Source organism: Phaethon aethereus, assembly GCF_964289735.1.
Source record: "Phaethon aethereus genome assembly, chromosome: 10".
Taxonomy (NCBI): Eukaryota; Metazoa; Chordata; class Aves; order Phaethontiformes; family Phaethontidae; genus Phaethon; species Phaethon aethereus.
In genome coordinates, this window is record NC_138586.1 from 11,659,202 (window position 1) to 11,680,496 (window position 21,295).

Sequence of the window (21,295 nt, forward strand, 5' to 3'; positions counted from 1 at the left end):
TAAGGAGAAGGAGCTGCAGTGTTGAGAAGCTGGTAAACAGCTGGATATCTGCAGGGCTCGGCCTTGAGGAGAAGGAGCTGTGGAAAACAACTAAGAAGATGCGAGGAAAACAGGAACACCTGCAAGCTGCGAATCCTGACTGTGTGAGAGGCGCGTGGACAGTATGCTAACCTATAAAAGCCGTGTATTTTGATATAATAAAGGAGAATGATCATACCCACAGTGGGACTTGTCATTACTCCGGGTTCGACTCCCACTCCAACATCTGGTAGCAGAGGATGGTTTCGTGCGGCAATTCTTCACGAGTGTGGTAAGAGCACCGAGAGAAGGGGAGTGGGAAACAAGCAACTGGGAGAGGTACTGTAATCCCCAACCCAATTGCGGGGACAGATACGGAGCAGTCTAGCTAACTGCCTCCCAGAGGGTGAGCTGTCATCATGGAGAGCGAGGCAGCCGCTACGTTGCTCGCAAGTATACTCTCCAAGAGAAGAATCGAGACAACGGCCAAACAGCTTATTAAACTGATTAAATTAGGACAGCGCTTGGGACTTTTTAAAGACTCTCACTCGTTGTTCTCGGTAGCGGAGTGGCGAGAGTTAGGAGAACAGATGTGGCAGAAACTTATTTGACAGAGATGAAAAGCTGGAAAAAGAAATAAAGTCTGTGAGAGAACTGTGGAGAGACGTGATAGAAACTTTAAAGGCTATGAAAGCAGAACGAGAAGTGGCGTGTGCGGCTGCTCAGTTGCTAACTCCGGGTCCGATGCCAGAGAGAGTGAGAAGCGGGAAAGCCAAAGCGGGGCCGATCGCGCGGTTCTTTGGGTTACCTGCTGTGAAAGGGATGATGGGGTCCACGCTAACAAAAGAGGAAGAAGCAGTGGTTAAACTCCTCCAACTAATCCTCTCTAAGAGAGGTGTACAGTATGAGGAAGCCGGCCTAAAAAGATTATTGGCATGGGCGCAGCAAAAAGGACTAATTCCCTCAGTAAATGAGGCTTTTGAGATCCCGATTTGGGAAGGAATTGGTGCAGCACTGAGGAAGGAAGTCAGCATAGGCAACACAGTACAAAGTTTCCGACGCTCTGGAGGTTGATCCTAGAGACATTAAAAGAACTAAAGACAGAACGCATCGCATGAAGAAGGGGCGATGGTCAGACTCCTGCCGCATATGCTCTCTAAGAGAGGACTGAAATATGATGAATATACACTTAGAGGGCTTCTAATTTGGTGCCGAAAAGGGTACCCCCCCGATTCGTCTGTGGCGTTTAAGGCAGAGACGTGGGAGGAGATAGGAAAAATGTTATAGGAACATATTGGGAATGGTGATAAAACCGCCGCAGAGTTAGTGACGGCGTGGAAGTTGATATTAACCACATTAAAAGCCTTAAAGGCAGAGAGAAAAGCTGCAGCTGATATGGAGGAGGCTGTTAAACTGTCTTCAACCAATCCCTTTTTAACCGAGTCAGAGGGTCCAGGACCTTCAGAGACTCCGACTGCACCTCCTGAGGTGCCAGATGCACCGTGCGAACCGGCTGCATTAGATAAGCCAGAGAAACAGATCTACGATGATGTATGTGAGGGCAAGACGGGACAACGTTGCCCAGAACAATGTACTCAATGTTCCCCTGTGTGCCCGTGTGAAAAATCAATGGGGCGAGTCTCGAAAGGAGATGGGCAAGCAGCGGAGCTAGCAACAATGTGGCGATTGCTATTCGAGACTGTTTTGAAGAGCCAGGGGCTAGCAGCAGACTCTGCAACAGCTTTTGAGTTACCTACCTGGGAGAAAGCAGGGAAATTGGTGTTTGAAACAGCCTCCAAAGGGGATCATACGGCTGCGAAAGTGTTAACAACCTGGCGATTAGTCAGAGACTCTATAAAGGCGATAAAATCAGAGCGGATAGCAGTGGCAGCAGCTGCCGCTGCCACAGCCTCAGGAGAGAAGGGAGGCTGAGCTGGGGATCATAACAACGAGCGACCCCCGCCCGCCCCCCCCCCACACCCCTGCCCACCCCGCTAACGCAACCAACGGAGTTTGGCAAGTCCTCCTTGGCCCCCGCCTCCTGACCCGGAACATGAGCGCTGGTCGCCCGTGCGGCAACAGGAGGAGGCTGCCTGGGGTGATCCTTCATCCAAGTCAAGATACGACCCTGCCCAACATTGGTGAGGCATGAGACAAGAGGCCTTGGCAGAGGGGGAGAGGACGGAGCAAAGTGGGTACCAGCCAGGTCGGTACGGCCGGCAGCAAGACCAGAAGATCCTGTCACACGTCCCACGGACGCAGTCAACTCCGACGTACCACCAGCTGATGCTTTCACTCTTTTGTATGGGGAATGACGGCTCATTGACTCTTTCAGCAGCACTGCCTGGACGGTCAAGAGCAGGAACTTCAATATGCCATAGTTGTAAAACGGTGTTGTGGCTTTGTTCTATGTCGTTGTAATTATTGTCACAAATGTATCATTTCTTTTGCAGGGAATCAAAGAGTATATTTCAATTGCTTTTTTACCATTCCCTTAGCAGCTGAGGATGCAGAGAAGTTTGCCTTTACGGTACCATCGGTAAATAAAGGAGAGACAGTAAAGAGGTATCATTGGGTAGTGTTACTGCAAGGAATGAAAAATTCACCTACAATGTGTCAGACATTTGTGGCATGGGCTCTAGAGCCGGTGCGGAGAAAGTATCCAGATTTAATAATGTATCACTATATGGATGATATATTAATAGCAGGGACACAACTGAATACAGACCACATTCTACAGCACTTAGAGCATGATTTAGGAAAACGGGGTTTAAAAATAGCATCGGAAAAAATTCAAAAGAAGGGACCGTGGCAATATTTGGGCTGGATTATTACCAGTGGAGCGGTCCGCCCACAAGAAATAAAGATTAATTCGAAAATAGAAAATCTTTCTGATGTCCAAAAATTAATGGGGGATATACAGTGGGTTCGAAATATTTGCGGAATTACTAATGATGATCTGAGGCCTTTGATGCCACTCCTGGGGTCTTCGGTGGAGGCTCCAGAGCACTGTCAACTGGACGAGGATCAACAGCAAGCATTGCAGAAAATTACTGAGAAGATAGCAACAGCCTATGCTCACAGATGTTCACCTACTGACAGTATCTTGCTTATGATAGTTAATTCAGGAGGGGAACGGAAACATCCACTAGGACTGATTGTGCAGTTAGGAAATACGGCGGACAGTTTGAAAGTGTTGGAATGGGCTTTCCTCTTGTTTTATTACTTGTTATCTTAATAATAATGCTTATTGTACCGTACAGTTTATTACACTGTCTACAAGGAATGGTTCAAAAGGTACTAAGGAATGCCTTGGCTAGCTAATAATTCAAACAAGTGTCTTACACACACCCAATGAATGAGCTTTGTTAGATAAACACACTCAAAATGAAAAGGGGGAGAGGCTACCACATTATCCTAAGAACATTTGAATAAAGCCTTATATGTGTTAAATTATTTGCGGAAGGAGAAAGGACCTTTTCAACTGCTAACCTGGGGACGAGGTTATGCTTGTGTCATCACAGATTCTGGAACTCATTGGGTACCTGCAAAATGGGTAAAACCATGGGTCACCATTGTCATCGTTGGACACATCTTGACACTATCAGGTGTCATCGCAATCTGGATGCCACCTCAGCCAAAAGAAAATGTATGGGTAACATTAGCAAACCAAACAGGACAGGACACCTTCTGTCTGTCTCTTTCCTCCCCGGGCAATCCCTTTTCAATCTGCCAGAAGGGTTATGGTGGCTGTGTGGAGATCAATGGGCTGGGAAACAGCTGCCCAGGAACTGGTCAGGGGACTGTACCATGGGCGTCCTAGTTCCTAATTTGCAAATAATTAATCACACTGATTAATTATCAGTATCATTAGACAAACATGGAAAGCTTTTAAGGCAAAGTGCTATATAATTACAAATGCTTTGGTAAGATATAATATTAGTTTTCATAGCTTTATACAAGCACTTTTTCCATCACTAGAAGTAGCTTCTATCACTAGGAGTAGTACAGCTAGAATTGTTTGCCTTGTAACATTCTGCTATTGATTTAAGCATAGTTGATATGTGGCTGCTGGATTATGGTAAGATGCCGTGTGAACAAAGCCTACGCACCAATAGACGGGATGGCTGTGGCGCGTGCAGCACGTCTGGCCAGCGGGTGCATACGCCATAGGCTCCCTGTGTTAAAAGGTGACAACTGAGGTGAGTTCCGACACTCGCTGGCCACGTGTGTCGAAACTCGTTCCTCTACAAATGTGTAATACCGGGATTTCCTGAAGGGCAGTGGGCTGGTGTACGGCAAGGCCACCATTGCCTCCGTGGGGACGCCCACGTAAAGCTCACACCTACTGACTGCTGGGCTGAGTTCGCGGCACAGGACGATACAAGAATGTACAGATGGTCCATCTTTCTCACAGTCCTTGAGTTGCGAATGGTCCATCAGGTTTTGTTTATACAAAAACAAAAAGGGGGAGATGTTGGGATCACTCTGCACGGCTCGACCTTAAGCAGAAAGAGCTATGGCGTTGAGCTGCACGGCTCGACCTTAAGGAGAAGGAGCTGTGGCATTGAGAAGCTGGTAAACAGCTGGATATCTGCATGGCTCGGCCTTGAGGAGAAGGAGCTGTAGTAAACAGCTAAGAAGAAGCAAGAAAAAGAGGAACACCTGCAAGCAGCAATCCTGACTGTGTGAGGGGCGCGTGGACAGCGCGTGATATCTTGTATATAGCCAATTGCCATAATGTGTGTAACAAGCTGTAACCAATCATGAGTATGTGGGCAGTGACTAAGCGAAAATTATGATATATATTGGAGTAGGACAAGACAATAAACGGCATTGACCTGATCATATTGGTCGTACGCGTCGTGTCTGAGACTTCCGCGTCAGGTGGCGCCCGAACAGGGACCCTCTCGTCGATGCTTCCCGGAGCAGAAGAGACAGCAAAGGGGGTGCGGAAGCCAGCCGTAGCAGGCACTGCCCCGGTGCCTGGAAGTTGCTAGCGCAACCGAGGAAACTGTTGAAAACTCACCCTGATCAGGTGAGCGGCTGGGGAGGAGATGGGGTCCACGCTAACAAAAGAGGAAGAAGCAGTGGTTAAACTCCTCCAACTAATCCTCTCTAAGAGAGGCGTACAGTATGAGGAAGCCGGCCTAAAAGGATTATTGGCATGGGCGCGGCAAAAAGGACTAAGTCCCTCAGTAAATGAGGCTTTTGAGATCCCGATTTGGGAAGGAATTGGTGCAGCACTGAGGAAGGAAGTCAGCATAGGCAACAAAGACAGTATAAAGTTTCCGACGCTCTGGAGGTTGATCCTAGAGACATTAAAAGAACTAAAGACAGAACGCATCGCATGAAGAAGGGGCGATGGTCAGACTCCTGCCGCATATGCTCTCTAAGAGAGGACTGAAATATGATGGATATACACTTAGAGGGCTTCTAATTTGGTGCCGAAAAGGGTACCCCCCCGATTCGTCTGTGGCGTTTAAGGCAGAGACGTGGGAGGAGATAGGAAAAATGTTATAGGAACATATTGGGAATGGTGATAAAACCGCCGCAGAGTTAGTGACGGCGTGGAAGTTGATATTAACCACATTAAAAGCCTTAAAGGCAGAGAGAAAAGCTGCAGCTGATATGGAGGAGGCTGTTAAACTGTCTTCAACCAATCCCTTTTTAACCGAGTCAGAGGGTCCAGGACCTTCAGAGACTCCGACTGCACCTCCTGAGGTGCCAGATGCACCGTGCGAACCGGCTGCATTAGATAAGCCAGAGAAACAGATCTACGATGATGTATGTGAGGGCAAGACGGGACAACGTTGCCCAGAACAATGTACTCAATGTTCCCCTGTGTGCCCGTGTGAAAAATCAATGGGGCGAGTCTCGAAAGGAGATGGGCAAGCAGCGGAGCTAGCAACAATGTGGCGATTGCTATTCGAGACTGTTTTGAAGAGCCAGGGGCTAGCAGCAGACTCTGCAACAGCTTTTGAGTTACCTACCTGGGAGAAAGCAGGGAAATTGGTGTTTGAGGCAGCCTCTAAAGAGGATCATACGGCTGCGAAAGTGTTAACAACCTGGTGATTAGTCAGCCTGACTGTGTGAGGGGCGCGTGGACAGCTCGAGATATCTTGTATATAGCCAATTGCCATAATGTGTGTAACAAGCTGTAACCAATCATGAGTATGTGGGCAGTGACTAAGCGAAAATTATGATATATATTGGAGTAGGACAAGACAATAAACGGCATTGACCTGATCATATTGGTCGTACGCGTCGTGTCCGAGACTTCCGCGTCACCATGTCCCTGTTGGTCAAGGTCTTCGTTCTCAGCCCTGTAGCACGTCATAATTCTGTTTCTTTCTCTGTCTCTCTTTATCCTGCTCCTTGTCCCTCTTTTGCAATTTTGTCCTTCTCAGCCCTGAGCCACACTGCAATTTCATTTATTTTGCATGTCTTGCCCTGTCTGGCTCCCTGCCAGGATCTTTTAATTCCTCTCTATCTGTCTTGTAGCCCATGGCTGTTTTATTGTTTCTCTCTGTCTCTCTGTCAGGCTCCCTGTCTCTGTCTTTACGTACTCTTTTTAATTACTCCCTCTCTGCCCAGTGGCCCATCGCTTTTTTTCCATTCTCTGTCCCATGTCTTTAATGGCTCTCTCTCTGCCCTATAGCCTGTCACAGTGGGATTTTTTCCTTCTCTGTTAATTGCTTTCTGTCCGGCTCCCTATCCCTACTTTTTAATTGTCCCCTTGCTGCCCCTGTGGCCTGTCGCTATCTATCTTCCCTGTCTCTGTCTCCCTCTGTATGGCTCCCTGTCCCTTTCTTTTGGAAACGCCTCCCTCTCCGTCTTGGATCCCATTGCAGTTTTTCCTTTCTCTGTTTCTCTCTGGCTGGCTCCCACTCCCTGTTTTCTTGTTTCTTCTTTCTCCGTCTCTCTGTCCAACTCTGGATCCCAGTATTTTAGTTCCTCCTTTTCTTCCCTGTATTCCCTCAAAATACTGAGTGGGATCAATCTCTTTCACATAAGCTACAGAAAATGTTTCCTTTTACCTACAAAGATAACATAGTTACTAATGGTCTTCTGTAATTCCAAGCATGGTAATTTGGGTGCCTGGATTGGCATCATAAAGATACTGATTGTTCATTCAGTGAGAATTTTAGTTGCAGCCTTACTGCAAGGTTCTTTGTAAGATTCTTTATAACTGCTGCAGCTTCAGTGTATAATGTATACGTTCAAACAAAAGTGATGAGAACACTGGAAAAATAACTTCAGTATTTGTTTAGTCATCCTAGTAAACAGGTGTCCTTTTCCTCAGTCTTAAAAAGGAAGATTATTTACAATTATATAAATGTGATAGGTGCTCTGTGGATAACGTCATCAGAAAGGCCTATCTTTTTCAAAAGGCTTGTGATTCGTACCCTATGGAATAATACAAGGCTAATTCTCATTCAGATGGTCTTTTCAGAGCTGGGTTTTTAAATCAGTTACCTACACCTACCAACTTCTACGAGTTCAAGTGTAGATTTGATGTTTGGGACCACTGAAGACTTTTCATGGGTATGCAGATGTATGTTGATCCAAGAGTATTCCTAAAGCTGACAGTTGAGCAGGGAGACAGAAAGGGTTATACTACTCATTGCCTATATATGAGACTTGCTGGTTTGGGTTACTGTTGTTAAAGGAGGTAAGCTTGTTATCACTGGAGACACTTGCCAGCTTTTAGGGGGGCATTTATGCTGTTTAGATTAGATGTTGGGGTTCGTCTACTGAACATAAAAGAAATACTTGGTTACATAGGCTGTAAAAAAATTCAGTTTTATTCCTTCCTGTGCCTTTGTGGCAATACAGATTTCTTAGCTCCACCAATATGTGTGCATTTACTGAGCTAGAATTCCTTGAAGACACTCGTTAATTCCCATTTCCTCCATTCCATGCCTCAAATACATTTCCCAGTAAGAACAGACTCCTTACCTGACTAGTCTAGAAAATGTAGATTTTCCTCAGGCTACCTTTGTACTAATTTTTCCTCACTTACCTGCTTTAAAATTAAACAAATAGTCGTTTCTTAGGTTTGTAATAGGAAAACAACATGAACTGAGTTCACAGGAAGGTGGGCAGCTTAGGCCTTGTGTGGATGCTGTATTTCTTCCCCATTGTATTAAAGCACTTTTCTTGACTGAGCTCACTTTTTGTTAGTTTGAAACCTAAAGACATTGCAGCGTAAACTTTAATGGATGCCACCTTTCACATGCTGATCCTCACATGCTCAGTTTTCTTGCAGGGTCTCTGCTAGAAGGTTAAAGAATATTCTGACTCAAGCATATATTTTATTTTTCTTAATCTACTCTTCCCCAGTTCCTTAAATCTTTGCTATTCAAGTCAGGATGAAGAAGAAAGTAGGAAAGTTCAGCTCATAGAATAACTTTGGAAAGTCATAATTCAGAAATGTTATGCTCTGGGGCACATTTAATATCTGCCCACAGTTTTGGGTTTTTTTTATAATTGCTGATACTTTTTTTCCAGAAACTAATGTTTATTTTAAAGAAAAGTGCCTGATCTCTTTAGTTCCAGGAGAACTTTGAAAACATAGACCTCTTGTTGTTCTAGATTTGTTTCTGGCAATGTTAACCGTATATTGTATGTGCTTCTTAAACACAGAATGTGTCTCTGCTGAAGACAAACATGTCATCTTTCTAAATGTATGAACTGAAAGACCATTTGTGAACTGTTTTGTGCAGCCAGTTGGTATTATGACTATTTTAAATTTAGAAATCTATGAGTGATTTAAGCTTTCTTGGCTTAGAGGCAAAGTCAGGTACTATGGAGTCCGTAGTGCATCTCTGATTCCAATATAATAAAATTGTTTGTTTTAGGGCTCTAAGCATCTGCAGGTTCCACTGAAGTGAGTTGAAATCCTGACGAGATGGGCAGCTCTGCAAATCCAAAGTTTAGTTTAAAAATTGTGGGCAGTTCAGTGAATTGTTGGATGTGAATTCTTTACAGGTTTGGATTTGGGGTTTTTTGTAGTTTTCTCTGTAGAATGACGTCTAATTTCTCTTCATTGAAGTGTTGGAGTAATGTGCTATTGGAAAGATAATACCAAGGAGAAAAGTAAGATGAGTATTTTGACTGTGAAAGTGAAGTTGTATTTTTCTCTCCATGCATTTCATTCTTCCTTTTAAAGGACCAATTCCTATTTAAAGCTTATTTAAATTTTATGCCCTATGTGATATACTCTGTAGAACAATGTTTTCTTCTAAAAGGATGAGCTCTTCTGCTGTAGGTGTGCAAATATTGTGATAGCAGCCTATGTATCGCTCTTAAGTTTGCCCAGCCTTTCCAATTAAAAAAAAAAGGTTTTCAGTGTCTTGAAACTTTGTTAAATGTCACCCATTTTTATGGGCTAAAACCTGCAAGTTCCTGGAACTTTTGTGTTTCCACTAAAATGTTTTAGGTGTTTCTGAGAACTAGATTACAGAAATATGTTATTGGCTAATGTTCAAATTGTCTTACACCTGTTTTTTGGAAGGTCTAATGTTCACTTTCTTTGCAATATGTCTATAGCAGGAGGGCACATTTGTTTCAGTTTTTGCATCTTGACCTCCGCAATTAAAAAAAAAAAAGTCATCACTTGTTTATATGTGTGCATTAGAAAGTTTTAACTTGGCAGGTAAACTTTTTGCAGTCAGGGTCAAGATTTCTGCTTTGGAAAAAGCTACATTAGAAGGTAATTACATCTGGAAAGTGCTCCACTGCAGTTTTTATGTTGGTTGGTGAAATGTCATGGTTGATACCGTGGTAGGAATAATTTCAGTATTGTGAAAGCATTAAGGATTAGTTAGTTATTTGGAGGTTGTCTCACCAGCTGTGAAATATTCTGGCTCCAGGTTCCTTATTGGCTAAATCATTGCAGGAGTTTTGGTCCTCTGGCATGCGTTTCACTTGTGTAACCAAGCTGGGTGATGGGATCCTGCTGTCTCCTAAGGGGTAGTTAGAAGGTTGCAGGTGAAACAACAGTAACCTAGGTCCAAACCAGACTCACAGAATCTTTCTTTCTTACCTTCTTATTTGGAGGAGTAAAAAGACTCTGTGATGCTTTTGGCTTTTTTTTTTTTTTTTTTAATACTAAGACAAAAGTCTCAATCTTCATTTGCATCAGCTCCCCCTACCTCACCATTTCTCCCTTCCCCACCCAATCCTAACACTTGCTAGGATTGGAATCTGGTTAGATTCCAGAATCTGGTTAGACAAAGTCAGTGCAAGTGATGCTGCAGTCACAAACCACCTGGGGGAAATGGTTATCAAGGGTGTTTCTCACTTAGTTCAGCAGTTGTAGCAATTCCAGTGAATCCTCTGTGTTCCCGTTTTCCTGCCTGTGTTTGGAAAACATCCAGTCCTGTTCACAGAAGAGGTATGTGTGTAGAGTTTATGAATATGTATATCTGGTGTAAAAATCATGCATTCTGTGTGAGAGATTTAGAAAGGATTGTTTGCTACAGTAGTGGTTGATTGGTGATGAATTAGAGTGTTGTTTCTCTTTGAAAGTTTCCCTGAAAGCTATGGAAGACCGATCAGTAGGCAAACTCCAAACATTTTTATATCCTGAATAGTGCCTACTGTAATCATGAGACTGGCATAAAGACTGAGATTTTTATAATGCAGATCATATTTGTTCTTTGCTTTCTTTGTGAGTTCAGGGTTTGTTAGGGCACACTGTATTTTTTAGGCTTGTTTTAGAATCAAGAAGCTTAGGAAAGAATTTTTGTGGCTGGGTTTTTTGGGGGTTTTTTGGGGTTTTTTTTCGGCTATTCATAATCATTTGTTGTAAATTGCTGAACATTCAAGGAAATACAAAAACTTTAATGATTTGCAATGTAAAAAACTGTAGTACTTTCTGAACAGATTTGGCCATCTTCTGTTACGTTTAAATTGTAGCCTGTCATGATGGACTCATTTTAGCAGTCAAGTTTCTTCACACCAAACTTGACATCTGCAGTATTCAGAGTATGTGCATTTGTCAAGCAATGAGCTAGCAAGCGTCTAGAATTGTTAGGTAGCAATGCCTGATTAAAACATGGTGTATATTTGTATGAAGCAACCCCAGAAAATGAAGAAGAATTTGCAGCATTTAAAAAAGACCTCATATTTATGCAGTAGAATTCCTGTAAATGTAAAAGTGTACCAAACCTTCCCGCCTTGGTTACCAGTTTTGAGAGAAGTGTGGCATTGTGTATGTCACAAAGGGACGTTTGTAAAATTTTCCTTGTTGCATACTTAGTCTGTAAGAATGTTTCATGTTTTGCAGAAATGCTAACAGCTTCAAAGGTTATACAGGCATGGTAGCTTTCCCCACCGTCAGAAATACGGAAAGCAGGAAAATCCCAGAGTCTGGAAAAGTTGCTGGCAGAATCATTTGCCTGAGGTAGCTTTAAAATTCAGAGATTCTTGGCTCTTCTTATAATTCATTAACTAATTTTCCACAAGTTTTTTAGACTTGCTTCTGGGGTCCTGTGATAATGCAAAGAGAACAAGTGAAGGTCTAAAAGTAAAATACTTTTCATAATTTTAATCCACTTTTAGTTTAAAAGACCTCATGCACTGTGAACTTGTTTTATAGTCTTCTCCCCAAATGTAGGAGGGGAGAGTCACAGAAAGACACAAATAGTGAAGTCTCCAGTAACTGCACGCTCCCTATTTTTCTTCTAAAGAAATGGTTGGAAGCTATTTTTGAGGAGTTAAAATTGTTTATGTGTTGGGTTTGTTTGGGTTTTTACCCTGCTGGCTTAATTCTCATTGGTCATAGTCTAATTCCTTTGTGTTTCTTTTTACAAAGAAATCCAAGGAATAGTTACCAATATTTGCCACGGTAATAGAGTTCTTAATGCTGTGGATCTTTTTTTTGTATGTCTTGCCTTTTTTAATCTGCTTTCCAATTTCTCAGTGGGCAGGAAACTAGACGGCGTGTGTTTTTCCCTTTTGTGTCCTTGCAGAACTCATGCGTTGAATTTGAACTTCTGTGTTGCCTGTGTATAATGCAGAGAAGTGATACATTGCTTTGTACAGCAATGCACCTTGATTTTGAATGGATGATGAATACTGTGTAAGGAACCAAACCTGAGGAAAGTTTTATGTGAGTGTGTTCCTATATTTCTTTTTTTTTTTCCTTAATTTGTAACTGAAATTGGGGCATAAAAAAAAAAATTCAAACCAAAACCAAACTCCTAATCACCCCCTACCTCCTCAAACACCTAGTGTCTTGTCAGCTGTAGAATGACGTGCCTCTGTAAGTTAACCCTGAGGAGAGATTTTGTTGTTCCTGACTGTAGGCAAAATCAAAGAACTAGCAAAATAAGGTTCTTGTTCTCTAGAGCTCTGTGTGGAGAATTGTTATAGGAGAGGAAGTCTTAACTTCTTAGGGCATGAGTGGACTTGCATTTGAGTCCTGAATTCGTTCTTTTGGTCACACAACATTTTCCCTCTTTCACCCTAAGGAAAACTTTTTTTTCTGGTTTCCCATAAAAGTGATCATGAATGACATTAACTTTATTTGGTAAACTGATTCCTTTTGACAGAAAGGGAAAATATTAAGTGTGCAATGAATAGAGTCACAGATGAATCTACCAAGCAGCCATGATGTTTAGTCTCACAGGCTTTACTGTATATGAAGCTAGTGGATTCAAGTAATGGATTGATAAGTGTGTAAGCATTTGCAGAATGAGGACTTCTCAGTTAATCTTCTGTAAGATTTTTGTCTACACCAGCTTGTATGCCAGGATCCTAGCTCATTTTCTGTGCTTGGGTCTTTGAGTTGTTTCTGCATTCAACTTTGTTTCCAGGAAAACGCATAAAATCTGTGATCATTACAGCATGTTATAGTAGTTAATATGCCAGATTTAAGACATAAATAGATCTAAAGAACTTCCATCTTCACAAACCCCCAACTAAACCCTCAAAATGAATGAATTACTTAAACCTGGAAAGAAAGAAATATGCTGTGGGTTGTATGTTGTGGTGATGTGTTAGCATCAGGGTCTTTGTAACTGATTATTTACAAGACGTAATGTCTTTCTGTGGACTTTTAAGGATGAGTGTTTTGTAGTGTAGCAATTTTTTGCTATTGTTTTGAGTTCACATAGATTCGTAAGGCAATTTTGGTTACTTTCTCTGTATAGTCTGGTAAAATGTTTGTATAATCTGAAAATTGTATTTTTGTGGTACTCTGCTTGGAAAATAGAAACTAAGCCTGCCATTAGATGCTAGGCCACAGTAGTTGACGGAGCAGGGTAATGTATGTTACATTTTGTGCTACACTTGGTCAGGTCTCATCTATATTGTATTACCTGTTATTTTATTAAATTTAGTATCTGCACTTTCCATTTTCAGACAGGCCTCTCATTCAGAGCATGGAGGCACAGTTCTCTCTGCGTCTGGCTCCTCGTCCCTATCTTTTCATTCCTTCCTCTCCTCCCTGTAGCCCACTGCTAGTGCTTTCTTTCACCATCTCTCTCTCTGCCTGGCTCTGGAACCCTGTTTTTTCATTTCTCCCTGTCTTGTAGCTCATCAGTACTTTTTCTTTCACTGGCTCCCTGTCCCTGTTTCTTCCTTCTTGGCCCCGTAGCACGCTGTGATTCTGTTTCTTTCTCCGCCTCTGCTTTCCCAGCTCCCTGTCCCTCACTTTTAATTCCTCCCTCTCTTCACTGTTGCCCATGCAATCTTTGCCTTTCTCCATTTTCTTTTTACGATCTTTCCATGCGATCTTTCTGCCTTTTCTTTCTGGCTGTCTGTCTGTCTCTGCTCATTAATTCCTCCCTTTCCACCCTGCAGCACCTGTCACTTTTGTCCTTTCTCCATCTCACTGTCTCTGGCTCCCTGATGACCCTGGTTTGGACACCCCCCCCCCCCCGCCCCCCCTACTTCTTTCTGTGCTCATTGCTGTTCTTCTTGCTCTCCAGCTCTCTTTTTTTTCCAGCTCCCTGTGTTGTCCCACAGTCAGGCCCAGTACCTGGTGTGCAATCGGCCAGTCTTGCACACAGAGCAGAGATATTTATTTCATGTTTGCGCAAAGGTGGGTGCTAGGTGGCAATTCCCCAAAGCTGGCACACCACATGGAGGAACTACAGCGTATGTCTCTTGTTATGTGTTTAGTAAAGATAGTGGAAAACCCACCCAAATTTACATTCACTGGCTAGTGATTACCATATCATTTACTACTGCTCAGTTTTAAATTAGCTTCGCTTGCTATGTCAGTCAGCACACATGCTCTTGGCAGGTGGGGGGTGCTTATGTGCATAGTCCCTCAATTGAGTCGGTGGTCGTGATCTCCCCCTGGCGCCTTTACCTTCATCCCAGTTACTGTGTGTTCTGCTGACTTCATACCAGCGACATTCTTCTATCCTTGTTATCTTCCTTGTAGCAAGATGTTTCCCTTTACCCGTCCTTGAAGTCCCTCTTTTTGGAGGGGGACCCCTTTCGTTTGGAGGCTGGTGATTAGTGAGGCAGCTGAGTTTATACAAAGCAGCCAGGCCTCAATTAAACAGTGTCACTATCACCCAGGCACTAACCCAGACATACTACATTTCCTCCCTTTGAGACTATGGAAGAGGAACTTTACTGTAGTTTCTCTTGCATGAGTCTCATAACTCTACCTCCCTGTATTATTACACAGATACCTACAAAAGTTAAGGCGGCAATTATTATAACGCTCAGTAACTTCTTTAGCCATAGACTCAGATCAGGGAACCAGGAAATTAACCATTTAAATGTTTCCTCAAATCCATGCGATGTGTCATCCCTTTGTATCTCGTGGAGCATTTTAGTCTTTTTCCGTATTTCTTCTAGGTCCGGAGAGATTCTGCCACTTTGATCCACATGTACACAGCAACTAGTATTTAAAATTGTGCATATCCCTCCCTGGGAAGTTAGTATCATATAGGGCCTTTATAGCATCATAGGCTTCCGATTTTCATGGTTGTGGCTGAAATATTTATTATAGCTTTTTGTAATTCGCTAACTCCTAACCAGGGAGTAAACCATCTAGCGAAGGAGTGAAATCCTGTGGGTCTGTCAATCAGTGGATTATTTCTGTTTCTTTTATTTCTCATGTGGTAGGTTCTTAGCCACACTTGAGACTCTAGTTTCTCAATTCTTGTGCTATTTGGAACTATGGCTCCTAGAATGCAAGTTCCAAACCAATTTGGTGGCGAGGCCTTACGGGCATGTCCCCACTGAATGGTTACCTCTGGGATGTGTCATTAGGCAACTTGCATAATTTTTGGTAGAAACTGTAACTTCAATTTCCCATTCCTGATTTTCAGCGTTGTTGGCACTCGATGAGTTACTTTTTTCCACAAATTACTCCATGATGAGATATCAGTTGGTACTGGGATTCCGATTAGCAGGACCCCTTTGTTTGAATGTTCTGGAAAATGAGTACAAACCCAGCAACTCGACTTATTTGCATTCTGAACAGGTTTTTTTTGTAATAATTCAAAATGCATATTCTTCTTCCATGGATTTCCTGGTTTCCCATTGTTTAACTTCATCCATAAGCAAGAGAGGAGTATCACCCCCCCTTAGTCCCTTCATTCCTTGTCCAGAAATCTGAATATTGACACAAATATACAAACAAAGTGTCATGGTCTAACCCCAGCCAGCCACTGAGCCCCATACGGCCGCTCACTCGCTCCCCTGTGGTAGAACGGGGAAGAGAATCGGAAGGGTAAAAGTGAGGAACCTCGTGGGTGGAGACAGTTTAGTAGGTAAAGCAAAGCCGCACATGCAAGCAATGCAAAACGAGGAATTCATTTACCACTTCCCATTGGCAGGCAGGTGTTCAGCCATCTCGAGGAAGCAGGGCTCCATCACGCATGACGGTCGCTTGGGAAGACAAGATGCCGTAACTCCGAACATGTCCCACTTCCTCCTTCCTCCCCCCAGTTTATATACTGTGCATGACGTCGTATGGAATGGAATATCCCTTTGGCCAGTTTGGGTCTGCTGTCCTGGCTGGGTCCCCTCCCAGCTTCCTGTGCACCTCAAGACTCCTTGCTGGCCAGCCAGCATGAGAAGGTGGACTGTCCTTGAGTACTTAACATGCTGATGTTTTGAGTTGTTGCTATCAACAGCTCCTCTCACACTAGCTTCTCTGAAGAAAATTAACTCTATCCCAGCTGAAACCAGGACACTCGCGTATGTCCTGGTCCGCCTCTGCCGCCGTGCCCCAGACCTCTGCCTGCCTCCCTGCCTGTCCCTGCTTCTGTCTCCCTCTCTGCTGGCCCACCTACCTGCCTGGCTCCCCGAAACTTGTTGCTTTTCTGCTGGCTCTGCCCTATATTGTTTCACCTATTAATTTTTTTCTATGTGTCCCTCTCCATGGCTCCCTCTCCCTATTTTTTAATGCTTTCCTGTGTTTTTTGTACCCTGTTGCATTTTAGTTTCTCATTGTACAGGTCCCTCTCTCCAGGACTCTGTCTCTGCTTTTTAATTCCTCCGTCTGTCCTGTACCTCGTCGCTTGAAAGATATTCTTCCTGTGTTTCCTCCTATCCATCTCCCTGTCCCTGTTTTGTTTTTTTTTTAATATTCCTGTGTTTCTTGACCCCAATCACAATTTAAATTTTCTTTCTATGTGTCAGTCTCTCTGTCCCTGTGTTTTAATTCTTCTCTATGTTCCTCGTACTCAGTTGCTTTTCAAAGTTCCTTCTACATGTCCCTCTATCTGGCTACCTTTCTTCATTTTTTTAATTCTTCTCTATATTTCTTGTAATTCATTGCTATTTAATCTCTCTTTCAACAATTCCCTTTATCCAGCTCCATTTCCCTAAATTTTAATTCCTCCCCTTCTTCCGTATACCTGTTGCTTTTAAAATTTTCTTTCAGTGTTTCCTTTTATTCTCATCCCTGTTCCTATTTTTTAATTCTTTCCTGTGTTTCTTGTAGCCTGTCGCTTTATAATATTTCTTTCTATGTCTCCCTCTATCCGACTCCCTGTCCCTATTTTTTAATTCCTCCCTTTTTGTGCTGTATCCAGTTGCTTTAACAATATTCTCTTTGTGTCTCCATTTATTTAGTTTCTTATACTCTTGTTAGTTTTAAATTTTATTTTAGTTCACTGTCTTTATCTTTTAATTTTTCCTTCTCTGTCCTGTGCACCGCCACTTCTAAATTTCCATTCTATTTCTCAGTTCCAGTTCACTGTCACTTATTTTTTAATTTTTTTCCATCTTTCCTGTACCCAGTCACTTAAATTTTCCTTCTCTGTCTACTTTTATCAGGCTGTATTTTAGTTTTTCTGGCTATTGTGTACCTTGTCGCTTTTTACATTTGCCCCCACCCACCCCCTGCGACCTTCTTTTGGCTCTGTAGTGCACTTTGTGCCCTTCTCCCTTCCCAAAAACCTTTCTTGATGCCATCTTTCATCTCCAGAACACTCATCTTGTCCTTTATGCTAGCTAGGACGGCTCTGTTCAGTCCTGGGTCGCGTAAGGACAGCTGTAAACTGTTCAGATCCCCTCTGGACTATGTCATCATGTCCCCGAACCTCCTTGTACCTCTCAGAACCCCGCTGCTACTGTCACCATGCCTCCCAATGTCTTAGACGTTCCCCACAGCATGCTTTTAGCTCCCTAAGTCCCCTTTGGACTCGTTTTGTCACAATCGCACCTCTCCCATGACCAATGGAGGTGATGAGCAGAGCACTGTGAGAAGGTGGGTCGGCAGGTGGTGTCAGAGGGAAGATGTGACTGGTGGCTAGAAGCAGCGCTCTATGGCCCAGCGGTGAGTCTCGATGCTCCTGTAGTGCTCCCGTCAGCGGAAGTGACTGTCCGACTATCAGAAGTACCTCTATATGACCAGAAAGGCAACCTAGAACCCTCCCGGAGGGATGTCTCTGTTATGCGGGAGGACTTCTGGGCTTGGAGGTGACTCTCAAGCCACTGGAAACCGTCTCTATGGCCGGAATGCTCCTCTAGCTTTTCCGGAGGTATGTCACCATGATCCGGGAGGACTTCCGGGCTCGGGGGCGGAGGAGTGCGGCTCGCTAGCCGCGGGACCGTCGTCTCCTTTGCCGGAGTGCCCCTCTAGCTGTCCCGGAGGTATGTCTCAATGACCTGGGAGGACTTCGTGATTGGGCGACTCTCTAGCCGCAGCAAGCGGTCTCTGTGTTCGGAGTGCTACTCTAGCAGTTTTGGAGGTATTTCTCAATGGGCCAGGAGGACTTCCTGGCTCGGAGGCGACTCTCTAGCCGTGGGAGCGCAGTCTCCATGCTCACAATGCCTCTCTAGCCGTCCCGGAGGTATGTCTCAGTCATCCGGGAGGACTTCTGCAGTCTCTGGCGACACTCTAGCCGCTGGAGTGCCGTTTCAGTGGTTAGGAGCGCCGCTCTATACGGTCCCGGAGGTATGTGTCTCTGATGCCGGAGGAGTTCCGGGGTTTATTTTAAAGTTATTTTTTCTTGTTTTCCCTTAGTGCTATTGCTTCAAAAATTTTTTTCTACTTCTCTATTTATGTTCAATGTTGCCATTAGTTAATTTTTTCCTTAGTTTCCCCGTCCCATTTGCTTCTTAAATGTTATGTCTACTTTTGTTCTGTTCACTGGCTTTAATATTTTTAAATTATTTTCTTACCTTTCCTTAGGTCCCTCGCTTTTAAAATTCTTTTCCTACATCTGTTTTAGTTTGCTATCTTTTTTTTTTTTTTAGTTTTTCCCTTCCCTAATTCCCCTCACTTTTAAAATGTTCTTTCTATGCCTATTTCCTCCGTCTGTCCTGCACCCTGTCGCTTAAAAAATTTTCTTCCTATGTTTCCTTTTATCCATCTCCCCATTCCTATTTTTTAATTATTATTTCCTGTGTTTCTTGTACCCCGTTACTTTTAACATTTTCTCATTGCGGTTCCTTCTAGCCCTCTCCCTGTTTTTTTAATATTCCCGTGTTTCTTGTACCTGACTGCCGCTTAATATTTCTTTCTACCTTGTCCTCTGTCCATCTCCCTGTCCCTGCATTTTAATTCCTGTCCATGTTTCTCATACTCAGTTGCTTTTTAAAAGTCCTTCTACGTCTCCCTCTACCCGGCTCCCTTTCTCCTTTTTTTGTTTTTTAATTTTTCCCTATATTTCTTGTACCCCACTGCTTCCTAATTTCTCCTTCAGCGATTCCCTTTATCCAGCTTCCCTTTCCTGTATTTTTAATTCCTCCCTTTCTTCCGTATATTCTATCACATTTTAAATTTTGTTTCAATATTTCCTTCTATTCTCATTCCTGTTCCTATTTTTTAATTCTTTCCTGCGTTTCTTGTAGCCTGTCACTTCTTCAAACATCCTTCTATGTCTCCCTCTACCCGATTCCTTGCCCCTGTTTTTTTAATTTCTCCTCTGTCTTGTATCTAGTCACATTAATAACTTACTTTCTATGTCTCCATTTATTTAGCTTTCTGTCTGCCTTTTTTAATTTTTTTTCCTGTCTATATTATACTTTGTCCATTTTAAATTGTATTTTGATGGCTACTTTTTTATGGTTCACTGCCTGCATTTTGTAATTCTCTCCTGTCTGTCCTGTACCATCTCTGTTTCAAGTTCCTATGTCTGCTTTTATCGAGCTCCCTAGCCGTATCTTTTAATTCTTTTCTGTGTCGTGTACCCCGTTGCTTTTTACATTTTTTTGTGTCTTTTTTTTTTTCCCCACAATCTTATTTTTAATTTATTCTCATCTTTCCTAAAGGCTGTCGCGTTTTAAATTTTCTTTCCACATCGAAGTTTATCCACCTCACTGTCCCTGTTTTTTGTTTTCCCGTCTACGCTGTACCCCATCGTTTCTAAAATTTTCTTTCTGTGTCTACTTTAACCAATTCACTGTCTATATTTTTTGTTTCCTGTCTATCCTGTACCTCGTCGCTTTTGAAATTTCTTCCTATGTCTCTCTGTGTTTTTCTGTCTGTTGTCATTTTTAACTTTTTCTTGATTTTCATTAATGCTTCTGCTTTTATAATTTTCTTCCAATGTCACTCTCCATCACTCTACCCTTATTTAAAATTTTTTTCTTGTCTTTCTCTAATGCCTTTGCTTTTAAAATTTCCTTTCTACATCAACTTTTATCCAGTTTTCTGTCCCCATTTTTTTTCCCCAGCTTCTCCTTTACCCAGTTGCTTTTTACATTTTCTTTCCATGTCCACTTTAATAAATTCACTGTCTTTCATTTTTATTTTGATTTCTGTCTGTCCCAAGCCCTGTTGCTCTTTCAATTTCTGTTCTAGGTGTACTTTTATCAAGCTCCCTATCCATATTTTTTAATTTATTCCTGTCCGTTGTGTACCCTGTCGCTTTTAAAATTGTATTTTCATTTGTGGTTCTGTTATTTACCATCTCCTTGTTTTTTTTAATTGTTTCTTGTCTTTTCTTAATGCTATTGCTTATTACATTTTTCTTTCTTGACAACATTTGTGAGGTTTGCTGTCCCTAGTTTTTACTGCTTTCTTGTACCCCGCTGTTTTTTAAATTTTCTTTCTATGTCTCTATTTACCTAGTTTCCCATCCCTGGTTTTAAATTTTTTCCCGCGTTTCTAGTACCGCGCTCAACTTTTTAAATTGTGTTCCCGCGTGTGCTGGTTTGGGCTTGGATATAGAGTTAGTTTTCCTCATGGTAGCTGGCTTGGGGCTACGTGTTGGATTTGCACCGAACCTGGCGTCGATGACACTGGGACATGCCAGTTCTCACCAAGCGGTGGTTGCACGGCGTCAAGGGCTGTTCTGCTGCTCCCGCGGCCCTGCCAGTGAGTAGAGCGGGGGTGCGTGTGGAGTTGGGAGGGGATGCGGCTGAGACAGCTGACCCCCAACTGCCCAAAGGGATGTTCCTGACCGTACGACATAGCGCTCAGCCAGCAAACCAGGGCTGGAGGTTGCAAGGGCAAGGGGGGCCTTAACGTCTTGATGTAACCCTGTCGATGTACCATGTCGCTTTTAAAATTTTATTTCTATGTCTCCATTTATCCGATTACCTGAACTGTGGTATCTTTTTTTTGTTTTTCTTCCCTGTGTTTTCTGTCGCCTGTCGCTTTTTCTTTTCTCTTCCGCATCTCCCTCTACATCGCTCCCTTTGACAGGTTTTCAATGCCCTAAGTCTGTGTCCCGTCCCCTTTCTATTTTTATTGCTCTGTTCACCTTATGTTCTCTAATTTTTATTTCTTTCCCGTTTTTGTCCTGTTTCAATTTCTCTTTCCATGACTGCCTCTGTCTGCCTTCGTGTGTCTCTTAAAGGTCTGCAAGGGAAAGTGAGGACCAGCAAGAGCAGACCTTCC